Genomic DNA, 23758 nt, shown 5'->3' on the forward strand with positions numbered 1-23758 from the left:
AAATGTGACATACTTCCCTGTGTCTTTTCAGACTAAAATGGAATAAAATTATAAATCAACTATAAGAAGACCCAGATAAACCACATAAACATGTGGAGACTGAACACCATACTTATGATTGAAGAATGGGTCATAGAAGATGTAAGAGGTGAAACCAAGAAATTTATAGAAATGAATGAAAATAAAGATACAATATATAAAAACCTCTGGGACACTTTGAAGGCAGTACTAAGAGAAAAAATTTATAGCACTGAGTGCTCACATAAAAACAGAAAATCATCAAATAAATAACCTAATGACACACCTCAAAGCCCTTGAAAAACAGGAACAAACTAACCCCAAAGCCAGTAGAAGACAGGAAATTATTAAAATCAGAGCAGAAATTAACGAAGTAGAGAATAAAATAAAATACAGAAAATTAACAAAACTAAAAGCTGATTTCTCAAAAAAATAACAAGATAGATAAACCACTAGCCAAGCTAAACAAAAAAGAGAGAATCAACCCAAATTATGAAGATAAGAGATCAAAAAGGATATATTAATACTGACAGTGTAGAAATCCAAAAAATTATCAGAAACTACTTTAAAAAACTATACTCCAAAAAAATGGAAAATCTGGAGAAAATTGACTTTTTAGATAAATACAAACTTCCTAAACTGAGTCAAGAAGATATAGAAAATTTAAACTAACCAATAACAATCAAAGAGATTGAAGCAACAATAAAGAGCCTACCATCAAAGAAAAGCCCAGGACCAGATGGTTTCCCAAGTGAATTCTATAACACCTTTATAGAAGGGCTAATCCCAATACTCCTCAATCTATTTTGTGAAATAGAAAAAAAAAAAACAGACTCTCCCAAATACATTCTATGAAGCCAACATCACATTTATACCAAAAACAAAGACAGTTCGAGGAAGGAGAACTACAGGCCTATATCTTTGATAAGTTTGGATGCTAAACTGCTAAACAAAATACTAGCAGCATGTACTTAAAACCACATAAAGAAAATCATACATCATGACCAGACAGGGTTCATCCCAGGGATGCAAGCCTGGTTCAACATATAAAAATCAATCCATGTAATTCATCATATAAACAAAACCAACAACAAAAATCACATAATCATTTCAATAGATGCAGAAAAAGCATTTGATAAAATTCAACATCCATTTATGATAAAAGCACTGCACAGAATTGGAATAAAAGGAACATATCTCAACATCATAAAGGCAATCTACAATAAGCCCACAGCCAACATCATATTAAATGGAGAAAAACTTTGAGAAATCCCCCTTTAAGCAGGAACAAGACAAGGATGTCCATTATTACCACTTCTCTTCAATATAGTACTTGAGATTCTAGCTAGAGCAATAGGTAAGAAATGGAAATCAAAGGAGTACAAATAGGGAAAGAAGAACTCAAACTTTCACTATTTGCAGATGGTATGATACTAAATTTAGAAAACCCAACAAACTCAACCAAAGGGCTCATAGAAATGATCAAGAAATTCAGCAATGTCTGGATAAAAAAATCAATCTTAAATAATCAGAAGATCTTATGTATACCAATCATAAATCCACTGAAAAAGAAATACAGAAAACACTTCCACTCAGAATCTCCCACAAAAAATAAAATACTTACGAATAAACTTAAACAAGGAGGTAAAAGATATCTACAAAGAAAATTATAAAACATTTTAAAAAAGAAATCAAAGATCTTGGAAGATGGAAAGCTCTACCATCCTCATGGATAGGCACAATAAATATCATTAAAATGGCCATCCTTCCAAAAGTGATCTATGGACTCAATGCAATGCTCATTAAATTACCAAGATCATTCCTCACAGACATAGAAAAATTAGTCCTTAAATTTATTTGGAATGACAAAAAGCCCAGAATACAAAAGTAGTTCTCAGCAACAAAAACCATGCAGGAGGAATCACAATATCAATTTAAACTGTATGATGAAGTCATTGTAATAAAAACAGCATGGTACTGGCACAAAAAACAGATACATAGACCAATGGAGAATAGAAGATGCAGAAAAAGACCACACACTTACAACCAATTAATTGAGTTTTGAGAAAGGGGCCATAAACATACACTGAAAGAAAGTTTGTTCAACAAATGGTGTTTGCAAAACTGGTTAACCATATGCATAAAATTTGAAATTAATCCCATTTTCTCACCCTGCACAAGAGTCAATTAAAGATGGATCAAAGGCTTAGAAATCAGAGCAGAGACCTTGAGGTTTTTTGAAGAGGTCATAGGTCCAACACTGCAAGATATAGGCACAGATATATACTTTCTCAACAAGACCCCAAAGGCACAACAATCTAAAAGGCGAATCAATACATGGGATTGAATAAAACTGAAGAGCTTCTGTACAGCAAAGGAAACTGTCAAGAACCTCAACTGAGAGCCAACAGAATTGGAGAAGATTTTTGCCACCTACTCCTACAATAGAGTACTAACATCTAGAATATAGAGAGAACTCAAGAAACTCAACAACAAAAAAAATCCAATCAAAAAATGGGCAAGCGAACTAAATAGACACTTCATTAAAGAAGAAATTAAAATGGCCACTAAATGCATGAAAAAATGCTCAAAATCATTGGAAGTCAAAGAGATGCAAATCAAAACTACCCTGAGATTTCACCTAACTCCAACTAGAATGGCAGTCATTCAAAACACAAACAACAGATGCTGGCGAGGATGTGAAGAAGTAGAAACTCTAAAACATTGTTGGTGGGATTGCAAATTAGTGCAACCACTTTGGGAAACAGTATGGAGAATCCTCAGAAGAATGGGAACAAATCTACCATTTGATCCAGCAATACAACTTCTGGGTATCTACCCAAAAAAAAGAAAACCAAACTACCAAACTCATGCATGATTATCTATGTTCATAGCTGCACAATTCACCATAGCCAAACGATTGAACCATCCAAGATGTCCATCAACAGATGAATGGATTACAAAACTGTGGGATATGTACACAATGGAATTTTACTCAGCCATTAAAAAAACTCAAAGTACATCATTTTCAGGGAAATGGATGGAACTGGAGGACATTATGCTAAGTGAGATTAGTCAATCACAAAATGTAAGAAATCAGATCCTTTCCTTAATATATGAAAGCTAAGATGAAATGGGTCATAGAAGGAACTCTAGGTGAAAAAGGATATTGTATAGAGGAGCAAATAAGGCAACCTAACTGTGGGGATAGGAGGGGGGAAGAAAGAAACTCTTCAAAGCACATGATGTACTTAATAATATCATAGTCAACCACTAAGCCAAGCATGGGAGGGAGGGATGGGGAGGGAGTGGGATGGGAACTGGATGGGGGCTGGCTGGGTGATGTGTGTGTTTATGTCTACACAAGTTTTTTATAACCCCATTATGATGTATAAATACAATACACCAATAAAAAATTTTAAAAATAAAATAAAAAGCTGTTGCTAATTCCTTTAAAAGAATACCCACAACTCTTAAGCAACAGGATTTCCTTCCATCTTTTATAAGCTGAATTTTCCCCATCTATTTTGAGTTATTTTAACTTAATATTTTTGTGAATATTAGATGGTTTCTTCTGAGGCACTAATATTATGTATACAATTGTCAAGAAAAATTATATGTATTTTTGCTATCTGCACTTCTCCATGTTTCCATTTTTCCAAACCCTGTTTTATGAACCTTTTTCAAGCAATCGATTTATTTCAAAATAAATTTTCTTACTTTTTTTGTCTATCACTAGAGTAGGAAAGATAGAGTATACTTTCTTCAATATTTTGCTTATAATAGAAATACACTAACTTCAAAACGCAAAAAAGTGTTCATCAGATTAAAATGGATGTGATGAGCACTCATTTAACCCCCAATAAATGAACGTACCAGCTTCACATAATCTAACACACACACACACACACACACACACACCAATGCTGAATTCTCCGAACACAAAAATAATGCCTGCTTTAGAGATAATGTGAGGCAGCCAAATTCAGAATCAGCAAGAAAAAATAAAATAGCCACAATTACATACCACTGGGGAAAATACCTGATATGATTCAAACAATGATATGGAGTAACTAATGTCCAGAGAAAGGTGTAGAGTAGCACTCAAGACAAGCCTTAGCACAAGTGAGGCCAACACTGGGAGAAAAGGAAGTATCCTGATAATGACATTTGTTACGAAAATAGATACACTGACAAGTAAAACTAGCAAGCAGGAGTCCTTTAATAGGATTAAGAGAGAGCAGAGGAAACTAATGACAGACAGAGGATCAAGAAGAAGTGGAGACAGAGGCAGGTAGTGTGACAAATGAAATGCTTGGATAAGCAAAATCCAGGAGACCACAGACAGCCAAAAGACCCAGACCAAGAAGAAGAGAAATCTGCCAGCAATACAGATAGCATCACACTGTGCAAGAAGACAATGCTAAATTATAAATGTTAATGATAGATGGATTCAGCAAAACTATGAATGTAACAAAGAAATGAAATTGAAAAGTACCCATGCTGCAGTTTTTGATGTAGATCTTTATTTGAAGGAAAATCGAATAGCCATGCTTCAATCTCCTATGAAGGGCACCTTTGATTCCAGATGGAATGGCAGCATTCCTTCTGAATGCCACCAAACCTTCCTACAACTGCTAAGAAATACTTATTTTTCATGTAGAATCTAGAGCTCAGTACTAAAAATTTTCAGAAAGAAAGAGAAAAGGTGGGGGAATGAGGAATGATCACAAAGAAAAATAGATTAAAAGAGAATTGAAAATGAAAGTTAAGAGATTAAAAAAGCAAAAGAAAAAATAAGAGAGAATTTAAAAAATCAACCATTCAGATATTTAACTAAGCAATTTCTACATATAGGTATCATACAAGATATGAAATAGCCATTTGGGGCCTAAAGAACTTATAATTTGGTAGCAGGAAAGGGTATTAAATAACTGTAAAAAGAAATGCAAAATTAAACAGTGACATGTCATAAAAAAGAGTAAATAATCCTGAGTGCATGTAACATAGATTCTAGGAATGTCAAGGACGCCTTCTCTAAACAATCAATAAAGAAGCCGAAATGTAAAGGAGCAAAGGTTTAGGGGTTTAGTCCAAGGTCCTCCAGGCAGTAGTACTGGCACACATAAAGGCCCTGTGGTGAAAAGAACAATGAGAGATAAGGATCAAAAGAGGCTGGAGGAGAGTGTGGGGGCTGGATAAAGAGAACCTGGAAGAGTGTGGCATATCCAGTGAGGCTGTTCAAAAGACAGACCATGCAAGATGCTGCTTTTTCATCCTAAAAGCAATATAAGCCACTACATTTTTAATATACTTTTATTGAGGAATTGTAATTATACATCATAGTATGGTTCAGTAATACAAACTCACATGCACATCACACTTGATATGTTCCCTACAAGATCCCAACCTGCTGCCCTCTTTATAAACTAGTGATATTGAAAAAAGTAATGCCTTTATATATGGACACAGCATTATTTGAACTGTTTCATTCATCAAGCCTCTCTTTTCCTCTCTCCAACTCTTTCTCAATCCCTTTTTACTATGTTACTGAACTCTCTCCTCAATCATCTACAAACCCTTTTCTGTCCTATTTTCTCTCTAGCCTCATCATATGAGAGAAGAGATAGGACTCATTACTTTCTGAGACTGGCAATATCATTTGTGGAACTGGTAGAAATACGGAAATAGTATTTACAAAATGTATTGCTGCCCCATTTTAAGAGGACACAAATATATAAAGAACAGAGAACACCTACAACACTAGGTGTTGTACACCTAAAATGTTGTACAAAGGGAAAACCAAAAACCCATCAATATCATCCTTTTGTCACTTAAAAAGAACATGGAAAAGAGTTACCTCTGAGAGTTAGGGCAATCAAATAACATGAACACTTACAAACTGTGTGTTCATTAATTGGCACTTTATCATACATACAGTATTAATTTAAATAAAAAGCACCATTCTAGATGCAGCAAAAGTAAGCCATACTTCTAAATATATTTCATAACATTGGTAGAGGAAGAAAATTTCTGACTCTGAGTTGGAAAATGTAACTATAGGGAATCAAAAAAAAAAAACATCGGAGTATTAGACATGTGCTACAAAAATAGATTATCACAGAGGCTGGGGAGAGAAGTAGAAAGAAAACTGATATCCTCTCTAATAAAAATTATAACCACTGCTCTGATCAACCAAGAAATAAAGAACATTTAATTAATGTCTCTATTTTTTTCTCTTATGGCAGATAAATTAAAGCTAGCATGTTGTGCATAGAAAACTCTAAAAATATGTTTTTGACCAAGAAAGAGATAGGAACAAGAGAGTATGATCTTTTATACTGTCATAAAATGAACTTGAAGGGGTATGTCACAGTGGACCTGATACAGAGGAATACTAACCACCTAACTATATATTGTGATACTAGTCACAACTGCCTAAAGTTGTCATGTTGTCATTATTTAGATTAAAATTTAAATGTCCTCTGTTAAAATACAAGTAGTATTCTAACTATTACAGCTCTTGCTTTGTTTCTCAGAATGTGTTTAAAATAGTAGTAACAGCAGCAACAGCATCTCATCTTAAGAGATAGCATAGAAATGCAGAATCTCAGGCCCTGCCAAGAATTGCTGATTCAGGATCTGCATCTTAATAAGGTTCCACAGTGACTAATATAAACATTAAAGTTTGAGACATATTGGTCTATTATATGTTCCCTTGGAAAGTAATTCATTAGAAGTTTACCTCAAATACCTTGCAACGCTTTCACACTATTCTGAAAGGAGTACAACATTTGTGCATAAGGAATAATGGGAGTTATTAATTTGAGGACCAAAATGGTAACTTTGAATCTTTAGTCAAAAGTCTACATATCCAAAAAATGGGTTATGAAAATGAACATGAATTCCTGCACATGGGCATTGGGATGAAATGGGAAAAGAAGAAAGCAAAAGGAATGACAAGCTACTACTTTATATTTTCTTTATAGATGTCCTGGGTCTTATACAATTTACCAACAGATTTGCTTTGTGCTTCAACTTAACAATAAATCAACAGTTCCTGAATTTTTCCACACATGTGAGAGAAGGTGAGAAAGGTATAAACAACTCTGACTTGGGAGTTCTCTGGCTTCTGGTCCTTTCTGGGACACTAGCACTCAGTACTCAAAAGAAAGGTATTTAGCTTTCTGTGTCTCTCACCTGCATAGAGAATGTTGCACTACAAGTTGTCTACTATGATTTCCAGCTATGGTATCACATGATTCTAAGTGTGATCTTATCAGGCTATTCCAAATCATGTTAGAAACACAAAGTGTTAACCAAGCAGTATACTCAACTTACACTGAAGAAACTTTTCTCTTTCTGAAAGTAATGTGTCTGCATGCCTCAAGGAGACACCAGTGTATAAAAGGGCTGTGTTTCAATATCATAGCTCTTTTTGCTTCATTACCATCTGTTCCTCTATTCTCTCCTTCAAAGTGCTACCCTCGTGACTAACAGAAAGTTTCTTAGAGTCAGAATCTGGGTGAAAGAATGACATAAAGGAGTTAGAATCTAAGTCAGTCATAAAGAAAATAACAAGTATGTATGAGTATGTGAACACACTCAAAACATACATATGTATAAGCAAATATATGCCATCTAGAAGCTATGGTGCTTTTTTACATCATTTCTAATATTGCTTTAAATTTTCTCTTACATTTCAACCTTGTTTAAGATAACACTAAAATAAATTAATAGAAATGATTTAAGTCTTTACATGTGCACATATTAGCCTGAGGAAGAAGCCTGGTATATGAGTGGAGTGGGACTTTATCCCAATAATAAACCCTATATGTATATACATCCTCCAAGATGTCCCTCAAAACCTGCAAAGATAACCCCATACAAATATATCTCATTTACCAAGGAATGGTAAAAACCTTGACCTTTGAATTTGTAAGTTTAATTACAAAAAAAAGCTTTTGTCATTAAAGAGAAAATTTTAAAAGTCAAATTTTTTAAAAAAACTATAAAACTGAATTTTTTCTGGCTTTTATTTTTATCAATCTCATGTCTTACAGGAAAAGAATTGTCAAAATTCTTTAAATGATTTTGAAACTGCTACAGTGGGAGAGGATTATGCATAGAAAGTGATGTACACATATACTTGAATTTGTTGACATAGGACTCTGTTTTATCACCATCTATTTTTGTTTTGTTTTGTTTTGAAATAGGGTTTTTTTAAATTAGGATCCTGAGAGTCTTAATAAAGAATGGCAAGTCTCAAGCCTGTCGTCCTCCTGCCTGAGCCTCCCAAGTACTAAGGTTACAGGCATACTCTGCCTAGAAGGCCCTTTCTTTTTAAATGAATGATATATCTGATTATACTCATAGTTGATTCAGAGACTAATCAGATATGACTAAGATATGAATGAAAATAAAATGTAGACCCACAATAATTCTTCCTTGAGAAATTATTTTGGTTTCTCTTCACGTGGTAATTCTACTCTCAGGTCTTACATTTCCAATCATGGCTTCTGAAAATCTTTCTTGTCCTGCCAGAGAGCCTGTTAGAGTAAGTATTCCACTACATTCTCTCCACGTTCCCACCCTTTCATCAATGTAGTTATTAAGACAGCGACTGATGATTTTCCTTTTATTCATTTGTCATCAGCAGAAACATCAAGCTCCTGATATTGGCACTTGATAAACCGACTGTGTTATTCCATAGGCTCTGTTCCCTCTTTCTTTGCTACTCAGCCCCATTCTACAATAGCAAACAGCTGGGTGGTAGCAGGTCCTGCTGTTCTGAGCACAAGTCAGGGAGTCAGGAACTTTGAGTTCATATCCTAACTCTGTCACACGTTTGTTCTGAAGACCGGAGGCTGTCATATGAAAGCATTCACTGTGGCATTCAAATAAGCCTGGAAGCTACTGTGCTGATGTACCTACACAAAGGAATCCCTCTTGCAGCTGTGCTCATGCTATTTTTCAATAGTCTTCTAGTGTAAGTTTGGTCTTCCATAAAAACAGCAGAGCAAACAGCAAAGAGCAAGTGACCCAGCCTGCCCTTCAGTTGGAAAGACTCCAAGTACTCAGAGTCCAGTAGGCAGCAAAAGGAAGATTTCAAGGTCAATTTCCTCACCTTTCAAACCTGTGATTTCGTATTAGAAGAGCAGGCTGTCAGCTTTCCTGTGTCGACAATTCTCTCTGGGAAGGTTAATGTCACTTCTAAGCTTAATAATGGTCCCAAAGTTAGGAATGTACTGTAAACATCCTGAATGTGATGAATAAGTCAAAATAAACAAGGATGATAAATGTAATCTGTACCTGAAATTCTTCAACCCTGATACTAGCTACAAAAAAAAAAGAGGAAAACATTGGCTAAAGTTATATCCCTCAAGGATGGCGTTTGTGTATGAAAACAAAAGCCTCCACAGGCTATGAAATTGCATGTATCATCTTTGAAAGGTTAACTGTGTAAGTGAGCATTTTTAGTCCAGTGTTTAGCAACAATTAACCCAATATAAACTTTCAGGAAATTAATGATAATAACCTAATGGGATTTATAAAATTTCAAAATTTTCTCTTCTATAAAATATTCCTTGCTCCTATCACAAGAATATGCTGGGTTTAAAAATGACTTTATGAGCCGGGCATGGTGGCCCATGCTTGTAATCCCAGCATTTGGGAGGCTGAGATCCAAGGATCGCAGTTCGCGGACAGCCTCAGCTACTTAGTGAGGCCCTCTGCAACTCAGTGAGACCTGGTTTCAAAATAAAGAATAAAAAACAGGGCAGGGGGTGTTTCTCAGAGGTCAAATGCCCCTGGGTTCCATCCCAAGACCCAAAAGAAAGTAAAAAAAATAAAAATAAAAATGACTTTATGTTAAGGAAAATAAGGGAATTGTAAATCACTATGGAATTATTAAATTTGGCCTTCAAAACTAGCTACAATGCATTTGTTTAGTTATTGTAAGCAAAATTTTTATTTTCTTCAAAGCAAAGTTTAGTGAATTTCATGAGTTTTGTTTTTCTTCTAGGGCAAAGTTACTCGACCTGGCTTCCCATTAAAACTACCTACAGAGCTTTTTAGTAATTTCCAATTTCTAGTCCAATTATTATGTTTGTGTTCTCCCAGAATTCCTAATCACCAATGTGATGGCATTATGAGGCAGGCCCACTGGGATGTGATTTGTTCATAGGGCAGTGCCTTCACAAATGAACCTAAAACTCCCTTTAAAGAGGCTCCGGATAATTTCCTCTTGTCTTCCACCAGTGAAGATACAGCAAGAGAGTTCCATCTATAAAACAAGAACTGGGTCCTCACTGGGTATTACGTCTGCTAGTACTTTGACCTTGTATTTCTTACCTCTCAAAATTATAAGCTCCTTAAAGAAGGCATAGGTCCAACACTTCAACACATAGGCACAGGTAAAAAAAAAATTCTCAACAAGACCCTAGAGGCACAATAAACTAAAAGGCAGATCAATACATGGGATTCCATTAAACTTAAGGCTTCTCTATGGCAAAAGAAACTATAATAACCTCAATAGAGAGTCAACAGAACTGGAGAACATGTTTGCCAACTACTCCTTCAATACAGGAGTAATATCTAGAAAATACACAGCACTCAAGAAACTCAGCACTAAGAAAACAAAAACCCCAATCAAAAACAGGCAAGTGAACTTAATAGACACTTCACAAAAGAAGAAATTTATTTTTTTTGTATTCTTTTTTTTTTATTGGTGCACTGTATTCATACATCATAGTAGGATACATACTTTTGTAGACATACATGCACACTTTTCCCAGTCAGCCCCCACACAATCCCCACCCCATTCTCTCCCTATACCTCCCACCCATGCTTGGCTTAGTAGTTGACATCTAGTATTATGGCAATTTATCTAAAATTAAAAATGATAATCTCACATAACAGTTTCATTTGTCTGATACCAAGCTTTTGATGACTTAAAGATAACATTTCAATATTTCTTTTTGCTTTCTTTCTTACCAGAGAATATTTTTTTCTATTTTTTAGGTGAAACTATCATATATTTATATATTTATTTTTCAGAAAAAAATCTATCCTAATATGGAATATGGAGTCTAGGTACCCAAAACGATCTTGAAAAAGAACAAAGCTAGAAGATATATATTTTCTGATTTCAAACCATATAAAGCTACAATAATTGAAACAGTGTAGTACTATTCTAAAGGCAGATATATAAACCATTGGAGTTAAATAAAAGCCTAGAGCTAAATTCTTCCCTATATTGTCAAGTTATTTTTGACAAGGTTTCCACGAACATTTGGTGGTGGAAATGATAATCTTTTAACTAAATATTGTAAAAAAATAATAATTACATGGAAAAGAATAAAATTGGACCCTTACCTAATCCCATATACAAATATTAACTCAAAATAGATAATAGACCTAAATACAAATCTTAAGACTATAATTAAGCCAAACATAAGGAGGGAGAGGGATGAAAGTGGGGTGGGAAGTGGAGAAGAGGTAAATATGTGATATGTGCAGGTATGGTTCTACCAACTTGTACCTCATTAATGTATTACTGCAATGCACTAATAAAAAATTATAACATACTATGAAAAAATACCATCTGTTTACTGCGTACAATTGTATAGTTCTAACCTGGAATTGTCTTGAACTCCATACTCCTATATGTACTACTAACAGTTCAGCTTCTGTTGGATATTTCTTTTTTCAATATAGTATAATTTTTTTTGTAGAGGTCTCTTATCTCCTTGGTTAGGTTTATCCTGAGTGTTATTTTTGTAAAATATACTGAGTGAAAGTATTTTCTGGATTTCTTTTTCAGTGGATTTATGGTTGACAGCCAAAAATAGCTTCTGATTTTTGTATCCAGACTCTTTTCTGAGTTTGTTGATCAGTTTAATAAGCATTTTGATTGAATTTGTTTGGTCTTCTTAGCATCCTGTCATCTGCAAATAGGGATAGTTTTAGTTCTTTTTCTATTTCCATGAGAATAGTCAACTCCTTTAATTTCCTTCTCTCGCCTTATTGCTCTGGCTCTAGTCTCAAATACCATATTGAACAGAAATGGTGATAATCAACATCTTTATCTTGTTATCATTTTTTAGAGAGAACTCTCACAGTTTAAAACCATTAGACTGAGGAGGAAGAAAATGGTGACTGTAAGATGCAGCACATCTCAATAGCTATGACAAATAAAAATCAATTACTGAGAAGGCAGCTCATTGACAAGAAAATCAAAGCAGCAAAGATATTTATGAAAAAAAAACACAAAAAAGAGAACTATATCAGAAGAATCAAAACATCCAATAACTATGAGATGATATGAAATGTCCTAACTTATGAATAAAAGGCACTGAAGGAGGGATAGAGGCACAGACCAAGGATATCAATAATCTCTTCAGAAAAATTATTTCAGAGAATTTTCCAAACATGAAAAGAGTCTTGAAAATCCATTTACAAGAGACATACAGAACACCGTTTAGACAAAACCAAAGAAGGTCCCCCAAGGCCATGTAATATTCAAAAGTACCAACACAGAGGATAAGGAAAGAATATTAAAATCAGTGAGAACAAAAGAACAGGTGACATTCAAAGGCAAAACAATAAAAATCAATCAGACCTTATAACCCAACTCATTAATGCCAGGGGAGACTGGTATGATGTAATCCAGGCCCTAGGGGAAAAAAAAAAACAAAAAAACTTCTAACCCAAACTGCTATATCCATCAAGGCTGTTATTCAAACTTTATGGAGAAACAAAAGTGATTCAAGAAAAGCAGAATCTAAAAAAATTCATGAATACAAAGCCAGCAATAGAGAAAATACTTTAAGAAATAAATCATAAAGAAAAAAAAGAAAAAAAAATGTTAGAGCAAGAGAAGAGATTAATTCAATTGGAGGGTCACCTAAGCAAAGAAAAAATAAGTTTATATAACACAGAATATATAACATAAAATGTTTCTATATTATGAACACAATATCTCAATAATAACACAATATCAAAGGACTTAACTCACAAAAAAAAGGCATATCCTGGGCATGGTGGCACACACTTGTAATCCCCATGCTTGGGAGGCAGAGACAGGAGGATTGCGCAGGTTCTAAGTCAGCTGAGCTGGCTTAAGAGACCCTGTTTCCAAATAAAATATATAAAATAGGTCTGGGAGTGTAGCCTGAAGGTAGAAGGGCTTCCAGGAACCCCAGTACCACGAAAATAAATAAATAAATAAATAAATAAATAAATAAATAAATAAAAATTAAAAGGCATAGACCAGCAATATGGATTAAAAAACATAATCCAAATATATACTGCTTTGCAAGAAACTCACCTTATAGTCAAAGATATTCATAGACTAAAAGTGAAAGGATAGAAAAAGATATATTATGCTAATGGAGACCAAAAATGAGCAGGGGTAGCAATGACGATATCAAATAAAATAGATTTTAAGCTAAAACACATGAAAAGAGACAAAGCAGGGCATTTCCTTTATTAAAAGGAACAATTCAGCAAGAAGATATAATGATAGTAAATGTTTATGCCCCAAATGTGGGAGCAGCCACATTTGTAAAACAAGACCTCCTGGACATCAGATCTCAAATAGACCCAAATACAATAAGACTTCAACACACCACTCACACCACTATATTGATCTTCAAGACAAAAGATGAGTAAAGACTCTTCAGAACTAAAAATTATAATCCAAATGGACCTAATAGACATATACAGAATATTTCAACCAGGAAGAGCAGAATACACATTCTTCTCAGCAGCCCATGGAACCTTCTCCAAATAGATCAAATCCTGGGCCACAAAGTAAGCACCAGAAAATTAAAAAGATGTAATATAATTCCCTGTTCCTTTTTAGATCACAAGACAATGAAAGTAGAAATCAACAATAGGAAGATAAAAATAAGTTATTTAAATACATGAAGATTGAATGATACACTATTGAATGAGGAATGGGTAAGATCAGAAATAAAGGGAGAAATAAAGAATTTCTTGGAATGAAATGAAAACAGAGACACTACATACCAAAATATATGGGACCCTTTGAAGGCAGTGTTTACAGGAAAATTTACAGCATTCAGTGCCCACATAAGAAAAACAAAGAGTTGTCAGGTAAATAACATAATGACACATCTTAAGGACCTAGAAAAACTGCAACAATCTAATCCCAAAGCTAGAAGAAGTCAGGAAATAATTAAAAGCAGAGCAGAAATAAATAAAATGGAGAATAAAAAATCAATACAAAGGATCAACAAAACAAAACGCTTGTTCTTTGAAAAGATTAATAAGATTGACAAACCCCTGACTAACCTAACCAAATTAAAGAGATAATCAAATCAAATCATTAAAATCAGAAATGTAAAAGGAGACATCACCACAGACAATGGGGAAATTCAAAGGAGTATCAGAAACTATTTTGAAAATTTATACTCCAATAGACTGGAAAACATGGAAGAAATTGATAGATTTCTAAGCACATAGAACCTACCTAAATTGAATCAAGAGGATATAGCAGCCTAAACCAACCAATAGCAAGCAAAGAAATAGAAACAGCAATAAAAATTTTGCCATTAAATAAAAGGCCAAGCTCAGTTGCATTTCTAGCTAAATTCTAAAAACTTTCAGAGAACTAATCCCAATACTTCACAACTTGTTCCAGGAAATTAAAGGAATGGAATTCTTCCAAACTCCTTCTTCAAGGCCAGTATCACATAAATACCCAAACCAAATAAAGATGTCTCAAGAGAACAAAATTACAGGCCAATAGCTTTGATGAACATAGATGAAAAAATTCTAAACAAAATACTAGCTATATAAATTCAACACCATATCAAGAGAATTTACTCCATGACCAAATTGGTTTCATCCCAGAAAACAAGCTAGTTCAAATATGCAAATAAATACATGTTATTCACCACATAAATAGAATTGAAAACAAGAAACACATTATCATATCAGTAGATGCTGAAAAAGTATTTGACAAAATCCATCACCCATTCACGTTAAAAAAACACTCCAGAAAATTGAAATAGAAGGAATGTATCTCAACATCATTAAGGCAATATACAATAAACCCAAAGCCAACATCATACTGAATGGGGAAAAACTGCAAAAAACCTCCCTAAAATCAGGAATAAAAAAGGATGCCCACTATTACCACTCCTGTTTAATATAGTTATCAAAACTCTTGCTACAGCAATAAAGCAAGAGAAGGTTATCAAAGGAATTCAAATATGAAAAAAGGAATTAAAATTATTCTTGTTTGCCAGGCATAGTGGTACACACTTGAAATCCCTGCACTTGGGAGGCAGAGACAGGAGGATTGCGCAGGTTTGAAGCCCGCAGCACTGGCTTAAGAGACTCTGTTTCCAAATTTAAAAAGTGTAAAATAGGTCTGTGATTGTAGCCTGGATGTAGAAGGGTTAACAGGAAACCCAGTACCACCAAAAAAAAAAAAATTATTCCTGTTTGCAGATGACATGATCCTATGTCTAGAAGACCCAAAGAACTCAACCAAAAGGCTACTGGAAATGATTAACCAGTTCAGCAAAGTGGCAGGATACAAAATCAATCTTTAAAAAAATCAGTTGCTTTTCTATATGTCAACAATGAATCCACAAAGAAAGAAATAAAGAAAATAATTTTGCTCACAATAACCTCAAAACTAATAAAATACCTAGGAATAAACCTAAGCAAAGATGTAAAAGAACCCTACAATAAAAACTATAAATCAATAAAGAAAACAATTGAAGAAGCCCTTGGAAGATGAATAGATCCCCCTTGCTCATAAATAGCAGAATAAATATCATCAAAATGGCCATTCAGCCAAAAGTGATTTACAGATTTGATGCAATTACTCTTAAAACACTAAGGACATTCTTCTTAGACTTAGAAAAAGCAATCATAAATTTCATATGGAAAAAGAAAAGACCCAGAATAGTCAAAGCAATTCTCAACAATAAGAACCATCCAGGAGGCATCACAATCCCTGACTTCAAATTATACTACAGAGCAATAGTAGTTAAAACAGCATGGTATTGGCATAATAACAGGCACACAAACCAAAGAAACAGAATAGAAGATACAGAAAGAAACACACACACATTTATAGTCAATTGATATTTGACAAGGGCCAAATTCATACACTGGAGAAAAGACTGCCTTGTCAACAAATGATGCTAGGAGAACTGGCAATCCATTTGTATAATGAAAGAACTGAATCCTTACCTCTCACCATGCAAAATAATAAATGTGAGATGGATCAAAGCCCTGAAAATTAGATCAAAGACTATGAAGCTATTAGAGGAGGGCATAGGTTCAACACTCCAACATATGGGCACAGGTAGTAGCTTCCTCAACAAGACTTCCAAAGTGCAGGAAATTAAATCAAGAATTAACTAGTGGGGTGTCATCAAACTAAAACATTTCTGCTCATCAAAGGAAACCATCAAGAACCTAAAGAGAAAGCCTACAAAATAGGAGAAAATCTTTACCTGCTACCACTCTAATAGAGGGTTAATACCCAGAATATACAAAGAGCTCAAATGACTCTACACTAGCAAAACAAATAACCCAATCCAAAAATGGGCATCTGAATTGAATAAACATTTCACAAAAGATTAGGTACAAACGGCCAATATATATATGAAAAAAATTCAACATCATTAGCTATCAGAAAGATGTAAAAAACTACACTGAGATTCCTTCTAACCCCAATCAAAGTGACAAGCATAAAGAAGTCAAATAACAACAAATGTTGGCAAGGATGTGGGGAAATAGGAACTCTTTTACACTGTTGGTGGAAGTGCAAACTAGTTTAGTTGCTATTGAGATCAGTATGAAGATTCCTTAGAAAGCTTTGAATGAATCCACCATACAATCCAGCTATACCACTCCTGGGTTTCTTTTCAAAGGGGTTGAAATCAGAGAATTAGAGTAACATATGCATACCCATATTCATAGCAGCACAGTTCACAATAGCCAAAATATGGTCCAACCTAGGTCTCCATCAACAGATGAATGGATTGCAAAATTATGGGAAATACATACAATGGAATTCTATTCAGCAATAAAGAAGAACAAATTCATGTCACTTACAAGAAGATGGAAAGACCTGGAGAACATTATGTTAAATGAGATTAGCCAAGCACAGAAAGAGAAAGGATATATGTTTTCTCTAATATGCTCAATCTAGGGAATATTAGAGAAAGCAGAGGGGCTCCAGATAATGGAAGGAAAACATCAGCAAAGCCAGGAAGGAAGGGTAGGGGAAGAAGAAGGATGAGGTATATTAATGGAGAATCTACATTCAGATATGTGTATTCATGTGAATATAACATTGTTAACCTGCACACTCAGTATTGGGAGGGAGGAAAAAGTGAAAGCAAGGGGGACACCAAGTACTGTGTGAATAAATGCCATTGTCAACATGATCCACATTATGATATCAGATTATAGTGTGCCAATAAAAAATTGAAAAAATATTACAGTTTATGCAATCAATAAACTTTTTATACTTAAATGTGGAGGGAGCCTAAAATATGTACTCCTATAGCAATAAATCTGTAATTAACTTTTATTATAAAAATAAATCTGTAATTAACTTTTCCTTTTATGCTAACGAAGTAGCCAAACAAAATCATATTTTGTTGATAATTGCATGATAAACCTATTTATTCTAAGAAATATAAGTGTAAATATTTATTAGATATCCTTAATCCACTGAAGGATATGTTAAATTCATAATTATCTCTCTATATGATCTATAAACAATAGAAGCAAAGGAATTGAAAGTATTTAAAATTTCCTTGCCCGTTAGAAATTATGCAAAAACTTACTTGGCTAGTTATGCCAGAAGAATAAAAAATAAAGCAAACAGGCAATTCTTACCTTTTATCTTCTTAGCATAATTCAACATACGCCTAATCATATAAATATATAAAGAGACAGAAATAAGCCACTTATAAGTCCAGTCTATTAGAAGCTTATTCATATATAATTTGGAATAAAGATAGTAAGTCATATATTCTGAAACTTTCACAAACTTCTGAGAATTAAAACTAATGTATATAATTGATCTATTAACAAATTAAAACCCTTTATAGACTAAAAGTATATAGAATATGTAACTTTACTTTTAAAGTTTTAGCTATTTTGAAATACATGTACAAAACAGTGTATAAAAACAATAATTATGCAGTTTATAATTGCTTGTAATTTTAAAGCTAATTTCTATGTAACCATTTCACAGGTAAAGAGTCAGGCATCACCATCATTTCAACAAATGAAGAATTGCTGTCATGGAAGAAGTAAATGAGAGAAGGAGAAATGAAGGGAAAAGAAGATGGAGAAAATAAGGAAGGGAAGGAGGAAAATTTTAATAACATTAATTTAGTCCATTGAAATCAGCTCCTTTTGGTAGTAAAGTATACAATACAAAAAGTTATTTAAAAATAAAAGTATATTTAAGAAAAATAACTGTGCATAAATAAAATTAGGAGTTTAAATAAAAAGTCCTGACAATAATATATATCAGTTTCTTAAATTAGCCTTATAACTTATCTTTTATATTATCTACTGATAAATTTGACTAGAGTTCTATCTAATAAAATACATATATAACTTTCATGTTTATACAATCTACTCTATACACTAAACCATGAGGAATAATTTTATGCAATTGAAAAATTGTAAGATCAATGGATTACAAACAATGAAGTCATCAACTAGAACTTATCCTTGGCTTGGAATATAATTAATGTAAAACTCCAACTGCCTTTGTTGTAAGCATAAATAGTTAGATAAAATGGAAGACATATGGGCATACTCTTCTAGTTTGAGAATGATATGCAGAATTCTGTCTTAGGTCTTGCTCCAAACTTCTTTTAATACATCCAGTACACTTAACCTCACCTGATTGAATTTCTTCCCCTTAAAAGGAAGACATATGCTTATTTACTAATCTTTTCAGACATTAGTGGAGCAAATATTTATTAAAAACCTATTACATGCCTAGCACCATATTTGACACTGGAAGTGTAGCAATAAATGTGCATCTTACATTCCAATGAACAGGCCGAGGGGAGGAGACTTAACCTAGACTAGTAAACAAATAAGAAACAGAGTTAGAGGGCCCACAAAGAGAATCAGCTTAGTATTCCAATTTTCAAGTAACTAGAGTTTTTCTCTGAGTTTTCAAAGTTTTACACTATGATGGAAAAGTTCACATTTATGTCTGGCCATACTTATATTCATCTAAGTTGATGCCTATTCACTCCCAGAGAAACATGACATCTCACTCAAGATATTTTACTCACTTACAAAGATTTATGTGTTTCTTTGGCTATTGCATGTGAAGATACAACTCTTCATCAACATAAAAGGACAGAAGTGGTACGCTTTACATTTACTTGTTTAGAAGACTGTCTATTGGCTGAGTTTTCCAGACTAAAAAGCCCACTCTATCAGAAGATGAACAGAAAATGAAAGTAGCTGATTTAAAGAGAGAATGCATTTAGGAGCTTTTACACTCTTTCCTCAAAAAAAGATTGGTTTTAGAAACTCCAACCTTTTCTTCTCCTTCTATACACCATTCTTGGAAACTCAATAATTCTTGAAGAATAATTTCTAGAACTTAGGAATATATTATACATTGGCTGTTTTTAGATGAACTAGTCTGCTTTCAATAACTTAATAGGCTTGATTCTAATGTAAAGACCCATTCAAGAAGTTTAAACTAGCAAAGGAGGAAAAGCAACCACTTCATCTTGGAAAAATATATAAGTAAAGAAATTCCAACTACCACAGATACAGTGAAATGGTTCTTTAAAAAGGGCTTTAGCAGTGAAATACTATCTTTTGACAGTCATAGAATTTGATGGTACCATAGAGGTTTCATATATGATTAATTCCAATTAATAGAAATTATTTTATAAAGGAAATAGATAAAGCAGAAAAAAGTTATGGCAAATCATGAAAGGGATGAGAGAGGACAAGAGTGAGACAGAGGAAAGAAGAAGAAGAAGAAGAAGAAGAAGAAGAAGAAGAAGAAGAAGAAGAAGAAGAAGAAGAAGAAGAAGAAGAAGAAGAAGAAAGGGAAGAGAGGATGAGAGGAGAAGGGAGAGAGGAGAAGAGAGGAGAGGAGAGGAGAGGAGAGGAGAGGAGAGGAGAGGAGAGGAGAGGAGAGGAAGAGATTTTCCAACCTGAGGACCATTGATGTAACTTTAACTAATTTTGTGTCCTCAAATTCTGTCCTTTTGAAGATGACCAGCCTTTTTCTATGGGCCAGTCCTTCTTCTCGCCCAAGTTCCACACTTACATTTTCAACTATCTTCTGAACATTTCTGTATCTAAAATCAAATATCATAAAATCCTTTAAAATGCACCAATTTTTGGCATTCAACTACACATGGTTATTTAATTTGCAAACAGCTTTTAAAAAGTGTTCCCAGCTGAGTGTGGAGGTGCACACTTGTAAACCCAGCATTTGGAAGGGTAAGACCTGAGGATCACAGTTTGCAGACAGCCTCAGCTACTTAGGGAGGCACTCCTCAACTCAGTGAGACCCTGCTTCAAAATAAAGAATAAAAAATTGGTCAGGGAGTGTAGCTCGGAGGTTGTATGCCTCTGGGTTCTATACCTAGACCCACAAAAAAAATTTTTTTAAATGTTCCTTATTATATTCAAAATTGGAAACAGTTTTTTCTTCTTTTTTCTATTATTTACTGATAAGACAATCCTTAGTAACCAATAAGTGGGCACTATATCAGATAAATAAAACCTTCAGACCCTTTTCTTAAAATTCCAGTCAAACTACTCCCATTCAGAAAAAAAGGCTAAATCAAATCCACAACTTACTCTTTAACCAAAAATAGAGTTTCTTAATATAAAAGGTAAAATTCAGTAGAATGGGGGGGGGAGTATTACTTTAAATTCTAACATCAGAGCATACAAATCAAGTGACCTTGAGAAAATCGACTAAACTTTCTCCATCCTATTTTTCTCCTTTGCAAAATATGAGAATTCTTATCTCATTGGTTGAAAAACAAATTCATTGGCTTAAATTAAGTGTGGCATAAACTTCTGTAAACAGATGTGATAGAGATGTGAGTACCAAGAGCAGGAACAATCAGGAATCTGTAGATCCTATGTTGGTTAGTGTCATAATAAGGTCTATAACATCTTTGTCAAATAGCTAGGCTAGATTAGTGTTTTTCAAAGTTTTCTCCTTGGATATCAGTCCTAGAAGAAGACAACTCTTTACAAATAAAAAGACTACATAGTCAAGGGAATTTTGAAAATACTGTAATATATACTCAGCAGAGTAAACATACACATGCATCATACACATTAATATATTTAAGCCCAGAACTCTCATGCAAAAAATTCTAAATTTTTAACCCATCCTTCCTAAAGCTCTTTGACCTAGAATGATTTTTTTCCAAAAATCACCTAAAATAAAGTGTCCAGCCTAGTTTAAATACGTACTAATAGTGTATCTTTTACTTCTTCAAGCTTTTCCTATCTTTGTTTTCTTCCTGTGGAATCCACAGTTTAGTTATTGTAATAACTACAGTTGCTTCACTTTTACATTTTTGTTATTTCCTATTTAAATTTATTTGAGAAGTGCTTTTGTTAAACCTTCTTGTCTTTCAAATTTCTTACTTTTACCCAGACTTCATATTTTAAATACCTTTGCAAGGATTTTTGAAGTATGCTATTCTATAAACACTAGCGTATTTAGAAGAAATATTTCCTTATTCCTATAAGTTTATTTTCCTTTTCTAACAGTATCTTCACCTTGCATTTGACCAAGATTCTTTCAAGCTGTGTTGACAAGTCAGTTGATGGTCTAGTAATTCTATCAAAGTTCTGTCACTATTAAAGTGCTGCTTTTTAAAAAATGTACACAGCACTTGAAAAATTATTCCAGAAAATTTTCTAGTTCAACTTTCATATCCAGTGAACTACTCTCAATTTCACTGCCAAGAATCAAGTAATTGGAAGCTTGGTTGACCAGATTACACCATTCCCCCACAAGTTATGAATACCAAGGTCTTATCTCATTCCCCAAAATTGTTTTCTTTGTTTTTTTTCTTTATCTACACCTGGAGCTCTCAGTTTTATACTCCTATTTATATCCTCTTCTATTATTACCTGAAATATTAAGTTATATAACAAAATTTTTCTTTTTCTTTTGGTGGTACTGGTGTTCCTGGAAGCCCTTCTAACTCCGGGCTACACTCCCAGATCTATTTTATACTTTTTATTTGAAAACAGGGTCTCTTAAGCCATCATGGCTGGCCTTGAACCTGCACGATCCTCCTGTCTCTGCCTCCCAAGCATGGGGATTATAAGCTTTCCCCACCATGCCCGACATAACAAAATATTTTTAAATAACCATGTCTATAAACAAATGAATGGATCACAAAACTTTGGTATATGCACACAATGGAATTGTATTCAACCATAAAATAAAAAAATTATACCATTTTCAGGAAAATGTATGGAATTTGAGAATATTATACTAAATGAGTGCACTCAGTTCCAAAGAAAAAGTAGATATATATTCTCTCTTATATGTGGAGGCTAGAGAGGTATTCAGAAATAAGGGCAACATCAAATGGATGACACTCCATTGGAATGACTGAGGGTGATTAGGGAAGGGGAGGGGACCAAGCCATAAAGAATGCAACAATAATAGCCAGATATTGTGGTTTACTCTTGTAATCCCCATGCTTGGGAGGTGGAGACAAGAGTTTCACGCAGGTTCGAAGCCAGCCTCCCTGGCTTAAGAGACCCTGTTTCCAAATAAAATAATATATAAAATAGGTCTGAGAGTGTAGCCTGGAGGTAGAAGGGTTTCCAGGAACCTAAGTACCACAAAAAAAAAAATCAACAATAGTAGAAATAATGCTATGAACATGTACCAAAGGCAATAAGAGTTGTGTGTGTGTTTTTCTAACACTCTGTACCACAATATGATGAAAAATTATAGTTCTCCCAATAAAAATGAAATACAAAAGTGAAATAAAGTTAAATATGAGTATTTCAAATACTTTGTTGTGCTTCTTCCTAGAACTATGCAATAGAAATAGAGCTTTGGAAGGAGATGCTAGTTAATTATATTTGACCCAAATTATTGAGAATAGTTTTTAGTTATCACTAATACTTTTCTTTCTGTTCTTACTTCCTGTAATTTTTCTTACATTTATCATTAATTTATTCTTTGGAGATCTAAAATTTATTATTTACATTATTTTTTAATTTGTATTGGTTCACTGTAGTCATACATCTTAATGGGGTACAAGATGGTAGAGATATACATGAACACATCACCCAATTAGATCTTACCCAATTTCTGCCCCATTCCATTCCCCTCACCCCTTATGTTTGGCTTAGTGATTGACATTGATATGTTTTATAATATGCATCACATGGATTAGAGAATTTCCCTCTTCTTCCCTCCCATACCCTCAGTTATATCACCTTTTTTCTCATCTATAGTATCTCCTTCTTCATCTAGACTTCCTCCTATGACCCATTTTCTTCCTAGCTTCCACATATTAGGAAAAACATCCGATTTCTTTTCTTTTTCTTTTTCTTTTTTTGGTGGTATCGGGGATGGAACACTCCTACCTCCAGGCTACACTCCCAGACCCCAACTATATATATATATATATATATTTTTTTTTTAATTTGAAAACAGGTTCTCTTAAGAACCTGCGCAATT

This window comes from Muscardinus avellanarius (genome assembly GCF_963383645.1).
Source record: "Muscardinus avellanarius genome assembly, chromosome: 13".
Lineage (NCBI taxonomy): Eukaryota > Metazoa > Chordata > Mammalia > Rodentia > Gliridae > Muscardinus > Muscardinus avellanarius.